The following is a 15,208-nucleotide window of genomic DNA, read 5'->3' as shown; positions in this document are numbered from 1 at the left end:
TTTAAAGAGTAGGTTATTCAGAGAGTAGTTCCTTAATTCTGTTGAAACTTTCCAGTGATGCTCTGAAAAGACATCCCTGACCACACACGCTATGCCTTTCTGGCTTCAAGACTTCAGTGTTTGCTTCTGCCTCTCATTCTTTCTGATTTGGCCATGTTTTCACCGATCTCACTCTACTTAGAACTAAAGGAGGGATCTGGACATAGCTCAGTTCTACAAAGCTTAACCAGAATGTGCAAGTGCCCTGGTTTGCTCTCCCCCTCCCTCTGCTCTCCCTCTTCCCCTTCTTCCCTCTTTCCATCGCTCACCCCCTCTCTCTCCTCCGTCCACCTCCCTCTAGTCACTCTCACTGTTCCTCTTTTTATTTCTCTCTCTCTATGTCTCTTTCTCTCTCTCTCTCTCTCTCTCTATCTATCTATCTATCTATCTATCTCTCTCTCTCTCATACACACACACACACACACACATATACCTTCCCCCCCATACACACTCAAGGCAGGGTTGAGATTTGAACTTCAATTTTAAGTTTTCAACCTGATCTCTGACAACAATGTAGTTATCCTTATACACATTCCTTTATTAATCAAACAACTATGTGGGTGTGCATTCTGTTAAAACATTTATTTGCATACTTCAAATATCACAGAAAACAAGAGAGATAAACTCCTGCCTTAGGAAGACAGACAGTGAACATATGGCATGTGGCTTTCGGAGCAAGTAAAATTTATGAAGCAGGTAGACCCTGAGGTAACTTTTAGAATAATCTTTGGTGTTCCTTTCCCCAAATAGATGATATTTGAACAGAGAGAAAAATTAAACCAAATATGTAAGCTATACAAACTTATGGGAAATCACCTGGTACACTGTTATAAAGTTGGAGGCATGATTGGGATGCTCAAGTAATACCAATAGGTGGCAAGTACACCGTTCTGAGATTAATACAGGCAAGATGAGGTAGACAAAGGCTTGCAGGTAGTAGCAACTTTCTTTCTTTCTTTCTTTCTTTGGTATAATTAGCATTTATTAGAGTAGACAGAAAATTTTTTTTCATTTTTATTAGATATTTTCTTTATTTACATGTCATATGATTTCTCCTTTCCCAGTTTCCCCTCCAAAAAACAAACAAACAAACAGCAACTTTCTATTCTACTGATATGGAATGGGAACTGAGAAATGCTTCACTGGGATGAGTGACCTTCTCTGTGATCAAAATGCTCTTTGAAGAATAGTCTCCAATGAGACCTAACAATATGCTTTTGTAGTAGATAAGTTGAGAAGTCTTGGTTGTTGATGTGTGACAAACAACAGTTGGGTTCAGGCCAAAGGAATGACCAACTGGATCTGCTGAGGGGATGATGGGTATGAGATTTGAATGAGAGAGCACAGGATGACTTTAATTTATTTTTAGGGAAGTAGTTAACATGCATGTATTTTGCATAGCTATTAGAGGTGATTATAAAGACGAACTGAGTGCTAAGTAATTTCAACCTATACAAATGTTTATAAAAGAGAAATTTGGGGTTACCATTATCCAATTTGCAACAGATATAACTGCACAATTCCTTTAAGTAGCAAGATCCTTTAGTGCAGTTAAAGTGTGATTCAATTACTATAAAATCCATTTAGAAAGCATTACTCAGGAACATAAGTTAAATCTTTTTGATTTAAGCATTTGGAAAGAACACCCAAAAGCATATCCTTGCCTCCCTCCTAAAGGACCATCAGCTGGCATCAGATGTCATTCCTAAGTGTTGACCCAAGACAAGGTTGCATAAGGCCTTGGCACAATTGATATTAATACCCATTTTCTCTCTAAAACATTCTTTGTTTCTCACTTAAGCAAAACTTAGATGTACACTGTGTATTAAAACATAAAAATGAACCTCACATTATTGAACAAATTAATGAGGATATTAGTTTAAATTAGGAATTACAAAGAAGATATCTTATCCAGCATGATCTTTTCTCTCTGTCTCTCTCTGTCTCTCTGTCTCTGTCTCTGTCTCTCTGTCTCTTTCTCTCTCTCTCTCTCTCTCTCTCTCTGTCTCTTTCTCTCTCTCTCTCTCTCTCTCTCTCTCTCTCTCTCTCTCTCTCTCTCTCTCTCTCTCTCTCTCTCTCTCTCTCACACACACACACACACACACACAGACAAGAGTACTGTAACAAAGGATCTGTTCAATTGTTACATGTGGTTTCTGCTCTATGTGGTTTTCCTGCTGTATCAGGTAGTGAGTATTCAGATATGAGTGTCCAGAACACTGTTTGCATCCCTGACGTTTTCAGAATGTTCTCAAGAACACCTGTCACAGGGATTGCTTTTTACCCAAATACCACTGTGGCTTCTGTGAGGTGATTTCAACATAAGGAAAGATGCCTATTCCAGGCATGGGAAATGCTCATCTCTTAGAAGTTCTACCTAAGGAGCTTCCTTGAGTTTCATAAATATTAACTTATTGCACTGTGAATAGTCAAAAATAATAAGTAATAACGAACAACTCATAAATTAGTTAATGCAACTGCCAATGTCTGTAAGGCTCTGCCTCCTTAGTGTTCGCTGGCTCTTCTGTCTCCTCCTTTTGACTCTTCCTATTTAATGAGCATTTGTACATTTTAAGCTCTTTAGGAACAAATGGAATCACTCATTTTTTTTATCTACCACAAGAAAAATGACTATCCAGATCTTGCCTCTGGGACTGGGAAGAGGGTAAGCAAATCTGATTCTTTGCTTGCTCTCTTTTATTTTTTATTTTTTTGCTGTCCTGTTCTCTATTAATAAAGATGACTTCCCCTTACTTAACAATTCATACACACACACACACACACATACACACACACACACACACACACACACACACACACACACACACACACAGAGTTGTGCATGCTACCAAAGACTAAGTAATCATATTATCTCCACTACTCACATTCCATATAATATAGCTATCACTATCATCACCAATAATTTGAATGATTTGAGAAGTCATTTGTTGTCGGAAATAAAAAAAAAAATGAGGCATTCCATTTTTTTGGCACCAAAGAACTTAAAATATACAAATAGTCACTGCTCATTATATTTGATTGATTCCTTAATGTAAGGGAATTTAAAATTATAATTAAGGCTTACAAAGGTCTCATTTTTAGACAAGTAATATTACTTGACATTTTGTCTTTCAGCTTGAGATTTGAGAGGAGTTTATAAATATTACCTTGATAAACTTCATAAAACCCCTCTCAGGTGGTGTCTAAAACTAATGCATAGGTTGTTAATACAGAAAAAAAAGAGGTGCTCATCAAAATTAAGTGGCTGTCCTCAAATCACAAATGACCCTTATAATTTTGCTATTGTCTGAGTCAGGGTATCTATTGTTGTGACAAAATGCCAGGATCCACACCAACTTTGAGAAGAAAGGGGTTCTTTCAGCTTATAAATCTCAGATGGCACTATTAGTGGTAAAGGAAGTTGAGGAAGGTACTCAAGGAAGGAACACATTGGTAAGAGTTGATACAGAGGCCATGGATGAATACCATTACTGCCCTTCTCCTTGTGTTTAATTCAACTTGCTTCTTTATAGCATCCAGGACAACCATCCCAGATATGGCACAGCTCATAAGTGAGCTGGACCCTCCCACATCAGTCTAAAGAAGTGCATTACAAGATTGTCCACAGGCAAATCTGGTGTGAACATTTTCTCAATTGAGATTCCTTCTTCTAAAATGACTCTATCTTATTTCAAGTTGGCATGAAATTAGCCAGCACAGCTATTTTGCTGAACATTTCAGCAGGATCCTCCACATTGCAACATCTTATGATATGAAATTTCTCTTACCCGTAAATAATAAGGTAGATTATATTCTAACAACCTCGAATTTCAGGTTAGATTAGTGAGGCTAACAACATTTAAAGCCCTTTCCTTAATAATCATTACTTTATCAGGATACTTTTCCTCCAACCTTTATAAAAGGAGGCACATATACAATAGAATAATCATATAGTTCTAAATTAGGGCCATTTAACAAAACTATTTTTTAATATGAAGAAGTTTTTGTTTTACTCTTAGGCTAAATGAGAAACTGATACTTTGTTGGTAATTATAGTAAAGGCTATATAATAGGCTATACAATCTTACTTTTAATGATTAAATTTTATTCTCAATAAGCATTGATAAATACTGAAATTCTAGGATGAATCTCTCAAGCATTTTGAGATACATAGAAGGCAAATGAGCTAATTTAGTAAACATCAAATATGTTTTATGTACTCAATGTCTACATAATAGAATGTTCTTACCTACTTTTAAAGGATTCCTTTTGACAATATGTCAACTCAGTCAAAATAAATTGCTTCTCTGTTATTTAATTCCCACAAGTAGCAGGCAATATGATACAATCTTGCCATTGACTATGGAATTTCCTTTCTTCTTACAATATTTTCCTAGTGTCTCATTTTTCTACCTTTCCCTTCTTTTTTATCCCCCTGTCTCCTCTTGTTCTAGAAGTCTTCTTCCTTATCTTATAGCAGTTTCCAGAGTTTCCTCTACTTTTTGAAACCAGCAAGGACTTTCTAATATCTTGGTACTTTATGAATAGTTGGAGAATGGCATCTTTTGAAGTGATCATGGTTTCATAAAGCATCTATAAAGCACGAAAACTAATTGTAACAGATTCTCCAACAAAATTTTACATCATTCCAATCCAGTCTTGTTTTATTTTCTGACTCTCTCCTAGCCCTCAGATTTACCCAGAGATATCACTTCTTACAGCTCATTGAGAGAACATACATTTCTGGTGATGTCACACTGGGTCATTTGCATGTCCCTGTATAGGTTGGTTTCATCTCTCTTAAGTCCTCTTCCATATTTTGAGCCAAATATGCATTATCATAGCTCACAGTTATTTCAAAGCCCAAGAAAGAGGAGTCCCTGTTGATAGAAATATTACCAAAAGTGTGGGGAGAATGAGAAGAATTTAGTCTGGATTATAGACAATCAATATTCTTAAAGATGTCCTTATCACATCTTGGAAATAAGAGAATATTATAATATAGGAAATAAGAATTATAGTCTGATTGGTTGAAAGGATGTGAGAGAAAATAATAGAGCACTATTTAAGCATAATTATATAATGCTTTGCCTACATGGGAAGTGATCTATGTTTATAATAACTTTCTCATTTCTAGGAGTAGGGCACAAAATGTGAGTGAATACTGGAACAAATACTTCATGAGAAGTAGGGTCTATCAAGACAAAATAGGATCCCACTTAGATGCTTCCACATGACAAAGATGCTGAGCTCACAGGGAATAGACATAACAAAATAATCATTGGAGAGATTCCTAGTACACAGAGTAAATTGCAATCGAAGCAGGCCAGTCCAATGTTGAATACTTTTAACTTATATGTAAATGAGACTTGTATTTCTATCTTACCTGGGAGAGCATTCAACTGCCAGTGACCTTAAGAACATTAGCACCTGCCTGGCCCCCAACATTGGTGCTGATCTATATAAAGCAACAGATGAAATCCACAGCACTGAGTCACAATCGTTGAGAAGAAGGCCTACTTTAAAAGATAACATACAGAATTAATAAAAAATAATAAAATCAGGGAAAGTGAATGTTCTATTTGGAAAGGTTAGGTGGTGAAAAAATAGCAACATACCCAAATGCAGTATGATAAGTAACATATCCTTTGTCAGATGTCTTATACCTTTATTCTTGGGGATGTGATCTTTTGTGCAGTGATGCATCCAAATACAATGTGAAAGTTGGTGCAAGAAGTTTCTGTAGCATATTTCACTGTTGAAATGTTGGCCCATAGGCTTGTAGATAAGTTTAGCATTGAAAGATCTGTGAAGTCCCAGAGGAAGTGAAACTCACACAGTGTGGAAATCAGGGGTCAGGCTGCTACCTTCTACTGCTACTTGGATGTATATATTTTAAGAACTATAACTACAAACAAAGGTACTGGTGTCCCGGAGGGAACTATGATTATAGAGTTCTCTAGCATTTGTGATCTCAAATGATCCTCAATTATGATTCTAAAATCAAGGATTACAATTCAGAAGCCTACTACAAATCTATTATAGGTCAGTCTTTTGTGGGGTAGATGTGATACCTAGTAGAAAAAGAAGTTAGTGCTGATCATTTTCCTGCATATATAAAAACATGTAATTGTTGACATGGTGGAGTGGGTATATGAGAAATATATGAAAGAGACCATCAATAAGAAGAATTTCAAGGGAAAATTTTTAAAGAGGGGGTTTTTATTGTCACAAAACATTCTTTGTCCAGTAGATAAAGTATCTCAGAAGAAGAGAAGCTACCTCACATCTCAGGGTTCCACATCTAAGAGATAAACCAAACCAATTTTCTATGAAATTGTTCAGACAATAAGTGTATTGTCATAACAACTTTTTAAAAGAGAAATGGAAAATAGAGGAATATTAAAACTGAAAGTTTCTTGCCATATATTATATATGTATTTTATTTATATATATATATATACATATATATATATATACACATATATATACACATACACTCTTAAAGAATTCACTAAGAGCTTCACAAAATTATTCTGTATGTCTTTAATGAATCCCCAAAGGAGCTAAGAATGATTTTCTTCTATGCTTGGCAGGCATGGAATAGTACCACTCAGACGTCCTCCCTCAACTCTCCTGGGTTTTGCTGGCTGTCCTTTATCTGGCCAGCTGGGCTTTTTTCTCATAACATAATCCTCCTCCTTTTGGATACATTTCCCAACTGGCTAGATTCAAGGTTCCAGGTCATTTATGATTTATCCTGTATCCAAACATTTACCTGTGCCCATAATTCTTCCTGAATATAACCACTTCTCATTCCTGCAGCCAGCAATCTCATGAGACACAGGTCACTCTGTCCCTGGATGACTGTCACATCTCTCAAGTCTTCCGTCCCTGCTCTCTTTGCTACAAATGAATCCTGAGATACCTTATTAAAGCAGTTTTGTTCATTGTTCTAATTCAGATTTTCCATCACAACAGTGAAAAATTGTTGGTCAAAATGTTAGAAGCAAAGTTTTTAAAACAGGAAGACGGTGCACTTTCTTCAGAAGTGTTTGTAAAGAGTAATTTAGATACACATGCTTTTTGCAGGTGTTCAAAGGATCCCATCAAAAATTTAATGTCTTCCTTCTCTGTCTACCTGAAGCATGATTCTTAGAACAGCCTTTTCCTCGGTGGAACAGAGTGATGCTAAAGTCCCCCTACTGCCATGATTTTTACCTCTTCAACTCTAATAGAAATGGAAATTCTGTTTCCAATACTTTCACACAAATCCCAGCATGTATCCTTCTATCCTGCTTGAGTTAAGCCCACACAAAACAACCTGAACAAGAACAAAGACAACCCACAAAGTGGCCAGTAGGAGTTCTATATATGCTGTCTGCTAAATCTGAGAAATACAAGTTTTTCCTTCTCAACAATATTGACTAAGTAAGAATCAAGGGAATGCTTTCAAACCAGAATGAAAGGAAACATCAATGAAACCCTTCTAGACAGAATCCAACAAATATCAACTTTAATACATTCAATACACTACTCAGAGGCTCCAACACTTCCTATTATCATGGAATTAATTAAATACTACAAGATTATTTATACCTTTACAATTTAACTGAAAATGACTTTGACCTTCACCAAACCCTCCATTTCTAAGAAATTGAGGCTTATTGACAAGAGCAAAGTGCAGGTGGCAGATACTTTGATCTCTGAACTTTCCTTTTTTTTTGTGCCATGTGGGAAGTCCACTGGACCTCAAGGACTTCCCATAATCCTCCTGTACTTTAGATAACTTCTTTACCTTTATGCTAGCATTCTCCACAGTGACAAAATACTTGAGATAATGAAATTAGAATAAGAAAAAATGTTGTTTTGACTCATGGATTAAGGAGTATCGGTCTTTATTCATTTAAATGTGTTGATCTGTATCCAAAATGACATAGTATATTATTCGGGCAGCACATGGTGGGTGAATGTTTGTCTGATGTCATGTAGGAGGCAGCAAAAGAGGAAGAGGGAAGGACAAAGTTTCAGGATCCCCTTCATGAACAACCCTCTAACAAGCTAACTTCTTTCAGAAAGTTAGCTACAATTACTTAGGTTTTATAATTTTCCAATAGGAATGTGGGCTGAAGAACAGGCCTTCAACAGCTGGGACCCTAGGGAAACATTTAAGACCCAAACTATAGCAACTTGCACTAGTCCCCAACAAGCATTCTAAATGAACTAAACTTATCGTTGCTATATCCTCTGTATGAGAAAATAATATTGACTTTATTTATATCTGTGTTTTTACTTCTATTTCATGTTTTTACCCCAATGAACTCCTTGTTTTATTTTAACCTAAAGTATGCTGAGGTCCAATGCAAATTTTACATCCCTTGCAATCACAATTGAGCTTATTTTCTGATGCATAGAGAAAAAAAATAAAACCTGGGGTAATCAAAAGGGAATTTGTATGGGTTCCCATTCCCTCACTATTCACACACCTGCATTCCAACTGTGTGCTATTTTCTTGCCAATCCCAGGTCTCAGCTGAAGCCAAATCCTTCTCTCACAGACAAACTCAGTTCTTTTTTTAATCCATGGACACACCTTAGAAAAGTTCTTGCCTTTGTCATTTGTATTTCCCATCTTATTTGTTCTGCTATTTCTTCTAATGTATTTTTTGTAGTGTCTGAATACTGAATTGTCCAAACTGTCTTAGTCATGGTTTCTATTCCTGCACAAACATTATGACCAAGAAGCAAATTGGGGAGAAAAGGGTTTATTCAGCTTACTTTCACATTACTGTTGATCACCAGAGGAAGTCAGGACTAGAACTCAAGCAGGTCAAGAAGCAGGAGCTGATGCAGAGGCCATGGAGGGATGTTCCTTACTGGCTTGCTTCCCCTGGCTTGTTCAGCCTGCTCTCTTATAGAACCCAAGACTTCCATCCCAGGGATGGCACCACCCACAAGGGGCCCTACCTCCTTGATCACTAATTGAGAAAATGCCCCACAGCTGGATCTCATGGAGGCACTTCCTCATCTGAAGCTCCCTTCTCTGTGATAACTCCAGCATGTGTCAAGTTGACACACAAAACCAGCCAGTACACAAACCAAATATTTTATACGTACTTTCTTAAAATTAAATTTTGCATTCTCTTTTTTACAATGTCAAAATATTCTTATTCCTTTTATGCAGGTGGGGGTAGTATTACAAATAGTATATTTATGGGTCTAAAATATATCAGGTAGAGTATATTAGACTGTAAAATGATATATGCCTAAATATGCTTCCTTGTTCTACTTTTACAATTTGAAGTCCAATGTTTGTGGAGGAATAAAACATAGTGTTCTCACTCCTCTGTATCATTTACAATGTAAATATAAATGATACAGGCAAAAGAATGTAGGCTCTGTCATTTGGCACATATTCTAAGGTCCTTATACAAAAGCTGTATCCCAATCATCTAAAATTAAGAAAGAACATAAAGGCTGCAACTATCTGGGAGAAGTCTATTAGTCTGACACAGTACAATCATTCGTACCTCTGTCTGTGTGCAGGATTTCAGCCCTTCTCTATTCCCCAGTTGGCCTGGGAGATAATGTTAGGAATCTATAAGGAAAGGTAATTATCTTAACTGATGCAAAACTCTGGGCAGGCTATTAGTAAATAACCTGCTCTTCCTTAGTTCTATCACAGTATAGTCAAAACATATCTCTACTTCTCTAGTTTCCCAACTGCTTAGGCTGTCAATTTTGACTCTGCCTTTTTTCCCTAATCCTATATCCAGCCAATGAAATATTAACCATCACCTGAAAGACACCTGAAAGATATGTGGTTCTATGGCAACCACCAACATATCCTTGCTGGAGAATGGAATAGCCTTATTACTGACATTCCCCACCTATCAATCCTACCCATAGTTTTACAATCAATATACCATCCACGATGATCCTATCACATTGTGCTCAGATAATTCCCTCTTTCTGGTTAAAGTTACCCAAGCTGATCTGGCTAGGATAAGAGACACCATTCTTACCCTGATCCATAAGCATCATTGGGGTAAGAACCAGTCTTCTGATAACTTAACTTCTATTGCTCTCTCTCTCTTGTTTACTCAGAGACCCTCTAGCTTTAGGTTTGGTTTTTGATTGATTATACACACCATATTCACAACATTTGTGAACCTGGACTCTGTTAGTTCATATGATTCACTTTCTCAGCTTTACATTTTTAACCAAATGTTACCATCCCAGTGATCTCTCAATATCTATCTCTTCCCCTTGAACTTGAAACTTCTCCCCAACTGTTTTTATTATTATCCTCACATGAATTATTTTCATCCTAACATATACTGATATCTTATGGATTCCATACACACTTCTCTAACTGAAATCTTTGCTCTGTGCCATCTTTTCCACTTCAGCGTTCATAGCACCAAGAAGAATGGCAGACAGTTTACATGTGTACCAAATGAATGAATTCATGAATAAATGAATGAAATACTCTAAATTAAAATGACTTGTCCTTTCTCTTAACCTCTATAGTTCTGGTTTGGAGCAACGAATATATAAACTTCTCTATGCTTACATTTGTGTCTACTCAATCACTGTAAGTGTATGTCATTCATGTGGTATTTGGTCCTTTTAAAATATTTCCATAAGAAAAATTACTTTATTCACAAACTGGTTGTAAAACTCATGTAAAAAAAAAGAAGAAATGAATGTGTCCTGTCACCTAAGCATGTTCAGGGTTGGAAACATAGTTGAATGAGAAGTATAGCAGAGGTGTAATAGAGTTAGTGAATCATGGCTTTCAAAGGCCAAGGGTGCAGGGGAGTTGCTCTGTTGACTCTATTCTAAGATTAGTAATATTCAATTAAAGATTAATGCAAATGAGTTGCAGACACCTAATATGGGGAGTCCCGACAGCAGCATGCCATCCACAGGGAATGTGCTTGCCACTAACAAATTCAGTACTCCATCAGTTTGCCAGCTTCCTTTATTCAAGTCTTCCCATTTGTCAGTGCTATATTTGACAGATGCCAGACACTTTTCTGTTAATTTAAAAAAATGGAAACAATCTAAGCAATTGAGACAAACAACAGACCCAAGATAGATTGTGCTCTTTTCTCTATCACACAAATGTTCCCACTTCAACTGATTCTTTCATGGCTAAAGGTTACATAAAACAATTCTGAACAGAAGGTAAACTTAAAGAGGCTAATTTCCAATGGCTTCATTTCATAATAATATCATTGGGGGGGGTTAGAGAAATGAGTCAGGTTTTTTTCCCCAGGACCCACATGGCAGATCACAACCCCCTGTAATTATGTCATAGGGGATCTACCCCCCTCTTCCAGCCTTCATGTATACTGCATGCATATGTCCATGACTATGTATTCAGAAAAAAAGCTCATACACACAAAATTAAAATAAATACAATCTTTTAAAATTTTATTAGAATAATGTAATTTCAGGCATAATCTTGGATTACTTTAGTCTCCTGACATATGGTTTAAGAAAATGGTCAGGAAGTGTGTTTGTGTGTATGTATGTGTATGTGTATGTGTGTGTGTTTGTTGTGTAATGGAGGAATAGGTAAGAGATGTTGAGTTAATGAGAAAGTAGAAGAGTATACAAACTCAGGACAGTAGTTTTCATCGAATGCAAAACCACAGGCTACAGTGGGAAGAGCTATGTTGTGAGGTGGCTGTTTGGTGAAGTTTTAGACATAGACTCATGGAAACCTCTAGTAAGAACAGGGAACTGAAGGAGTTATAAATTAGCAAGGAACTGAGGACCAGGAGAACTGGACTCTGAGCAGCTAAAAGAAATGCAGAGACACACTGTAGAAGCACCGATGGTTCTCCAGTTTACCAACTGAGTATGGGGGTTAGTCACATCACTGCTCTGTCTACTCTACTGTAGTGATCTGTATTGTGCACGGCAGTGTCCTTCACCTGACTCAAACATGGGGATAATACTGAAGATCTCTGTGAGCTCTGATCAGGGAAAATAAATATTGCATTGTGAAAGTGACTCCAAAAGGGACAAACCTACTAACTTCCTACCTCATATGTGTTAAACACACATCATTATTGAACCAGCACCATTTCCTAACGATTGTGATGGCTTCAAACTGCCTGCAATTGTAGTTTATTTTTCAACTTATCCTTTCCCTTTGTTAGACACATGATAACGGACATCTTTCCAGACTATAACACCATCCAGATGCTATTCTGCACAGATAGTTTACGACAGTATGATCCAACACAAAGTCTCCCACTCACTCTGAACAATGGCATGTTTCCATGGCTGTTAATTATCTTGTGCAATTTCATCACTTCTGTGTATACCTCAGATGCCTGACTTCATCACTTGCCTTGATGTCAACCTACCTTCTGAGATTATACCACACCATCTGTTCCCTGGGCTATTGGCTAGCTCTATTTCTGTAGAAATTAGGGTATGTATCAGTCTTTGTATTATTGGGTCCCACCTTCAGATCAACATTTCTAAGAATCAGGCTTATTGCACAATGTGCTATTCAGTGCCATGATTATGATTCTATTCTTTTCAAATCAATTTCTTTTCTGGATCTCTTAACTAGAGAGGATTTTATGTCTCTTTCCTCAGATGACTCTTCTCCTCGTAGCTCTAACCTGAAAACATGAATTTTCTATCTTTACTTTGCCTCTCAATGTCTCTCCCTTCTATTATTTAACTTTTCAATTGTATGACTTAAGCCTGTCAAGTATCTTGATATACAGCTTGCAGAAAAGCTACTCTTCATTTAAAGCCCATGTTAGTGTTGGAAGACTCATCCTAGGCTAAAGATCTGTAGTACCTCCATAGACAGTGTTGACAAGAAACCTAAATGCAACATTAAACTTCCTGGTAATATATGTAGGTCAACCCAAAGACATTGCATTTTATAAATATGTAATCACATATTTGGATGGATGTCAGATAATAACCTGAAAGATTATCTATATTGACAGTATCTTTTTTCCAAAATATTACATTAAAAGCATTGTATTATAGGAAAGATGTGAAGAGAAACACCCATATACCTGTACCCCAATCATCTGATGGCCATCTGAGTGACCAATCAAGGCCACTGCCCAGTTTTCACACCAGTTCTCAGATAGGAAATCACTGCAGGTGATGTGTCCATTCCTGCCCAACCATCCCCTACCCATTCATTCAGATTGAGTTCTTAGTCACTGAAGCACAGTCAAGAGCATTTGGGTGGAGTATAAGAGCAGCAGAGCTCACATCAGTGAGCTACCCCAGAGATTTCCTGCAAACCAAGCTACACATATCACATCAGTGGCTGCTACTGAAGGGCTGTAGATTCCCTGTATTAGCAACTAAGCTCAGTGACTTATAAAAACTAGTTGGGATAGTACAAGGAAACACTGTTTCATTTTTGCTGTCATCTTGACAGTCTGTACATACATGCTGATATATTAAGAATATATCTCCTCTGTTAATGAGCTCTGATATTCTATTGATCTCTAGTTGTTTTACCCACCAGGCATGCAAATGGATTGGTGGCTTTAGTTGTTTACTATGTGTCATAAATATTAAAAGATGGAGGCTGAAGAATGTATAAAATGCTGTCTATAGAGTCATGAGTTTGAATCTTCAGCAAACTTGTAAAACGCCAGGCAATGAAGACTAGGTATAGAATCTCAGATCCAGGGTATCAGAGTCAGGATCCCTAAGACTTGAGGACTAGCCAGTCTTAATGGACCATTAGATTCCAGATTCAAGTAAAAATCCTATCTCAAAAAATAAGGAGCAATGTAACATAAAATAAATGACTAAAGTTGACCTTTGACTTTTACATGCATACATTTCCACCAACACAAGTAAGTACTCACACACACAGGTAGACTATTGATGATATGCTTCAGTCAATCTTTAATAAAACTAAGTTTTAATGTTATTGTGATCTGGTATTATTATATGCTACAAAAGTATGTAATTGAGTCAAAAATCAAACAATTTTTTTCTATCTCATAAAATTAACTGGTCTGAGTTAAAAAAAATCTAAGATTTTGTTGATGTTAATTTGCAGGCTGGTGATGCAATTAAATTCTTCTGAAGACTAGAGTTTCTGTAAGTATTAATCACTTACTTTATTTATTTTTACATGAACAATAAGCATTCTAAGAATTTACCTTACTATCTTAAAATTGGTGAGAATTTTTAGCATACTTTTCAAGTCAACATATAGATGTGTTCCCTGAGTATTGGTATGTATATAGGCATATATATAGGCATATATATAGGCATATATATAGGCATATATATAGGCATATATATAGGCATATATATAGGCATATATATAGGCATATATATAGGCATATATATATATATATATATATATATATATATATATATACCCTGTAAGAATTCTGTGACAATCAAATTCCAAAAATATTTTAATGATATAATTTGTAATTCATACTATAATTATAAATTAACAATTACTTAACTTATCTTTGACAACTTTAGATTGTTTGAGATAATGTTTTCATTTGCTATTTATACTGAATATAATGTCTTTCTTCATTAACTTTTATATATTCTATAATTATCTCTCATATATTAGTATTATTGGTACTCATACTAAATTAATTTTTAGAAATAGTTGTATCAAAATTATTTTGATGATGGGAATGAGTTCACATTGTATTTTGAGTTTAACCAATGGACCTCCATCATGTTATTTTTGAAATGTCACACATAATACTTCAGAGTTCAAAGCCAATGGGCCTGTAAATGCAGTGTGAGTGTGGTTATTCAAGTATTTATTTGTACTAACTGTTTATGTGGTCATTGCTTACTGCTGTCTTTTAAATATTAAACCTTCTTAGGGAATGTTCTCGAAATGGGATGAACTAATTGTGATCTCCATAGATTTCTACCCTCTTCTTTAACCATTTATTATCGCCTAAGTTTTTTTCATGGAGGAAGGTAAATTAGTGTCTTAAAGTCTAGAAAGATTAGATTGCTACTAACAAGTTTTGTACTTTTTATAGACTACACATTGAATATGCCAATTGTACTTGACTCTACCCATCTTAGTTTCTGAGATACCCTGTTCCTATGAGACAGGAGGAACTTGAACCTGTATTTCATTGCTCTATTTATTTGCTACTAACAATATA

The 15,208-nt window shown here is 36.1% G+C and overlaps 1 long non-coding RNA gene across 1 annotated transcript in view; it reads left to right on the top strand.

The window, feature by feature from the left end:
- Positions 1-14,257, top strand: part of LOC116069267 — a 1,149,691-nt gene extending 1,135,434 nt beyond the window's left edge. The window contains exon 5 of the long non-coding RNA XR_004109948.1: positions 14,113-14,257. This is a non-coding gene — a long non-coding RNA (uncharacterized LOC116069267). The remainder of the gene's footprint in view (positions 1-14,112) is intronic.
- The last annotated feature ends 951 nt before the right edge of the window (positions 14,258-15,208 follow it).

Source organism: Mastomys coucha, unplaced genomic scaffold, assembly GCF_008632895.1.
Source record: "Mastomys coucha isolate ucsf_1 unplaced genomic scaffold, UCSF_Mcou_1 pScaffold22, whole genome shotgun sequence".
NCBI classification, from domain to species: Eukaryota; Metazoa; Chordata; class Mammalia; order Rodentia; family Muridae; genus Mastomys; species Mastomys coucha.
This window is presented reverse-complemented; position numbering and strand designations above follow the sequence as displayed.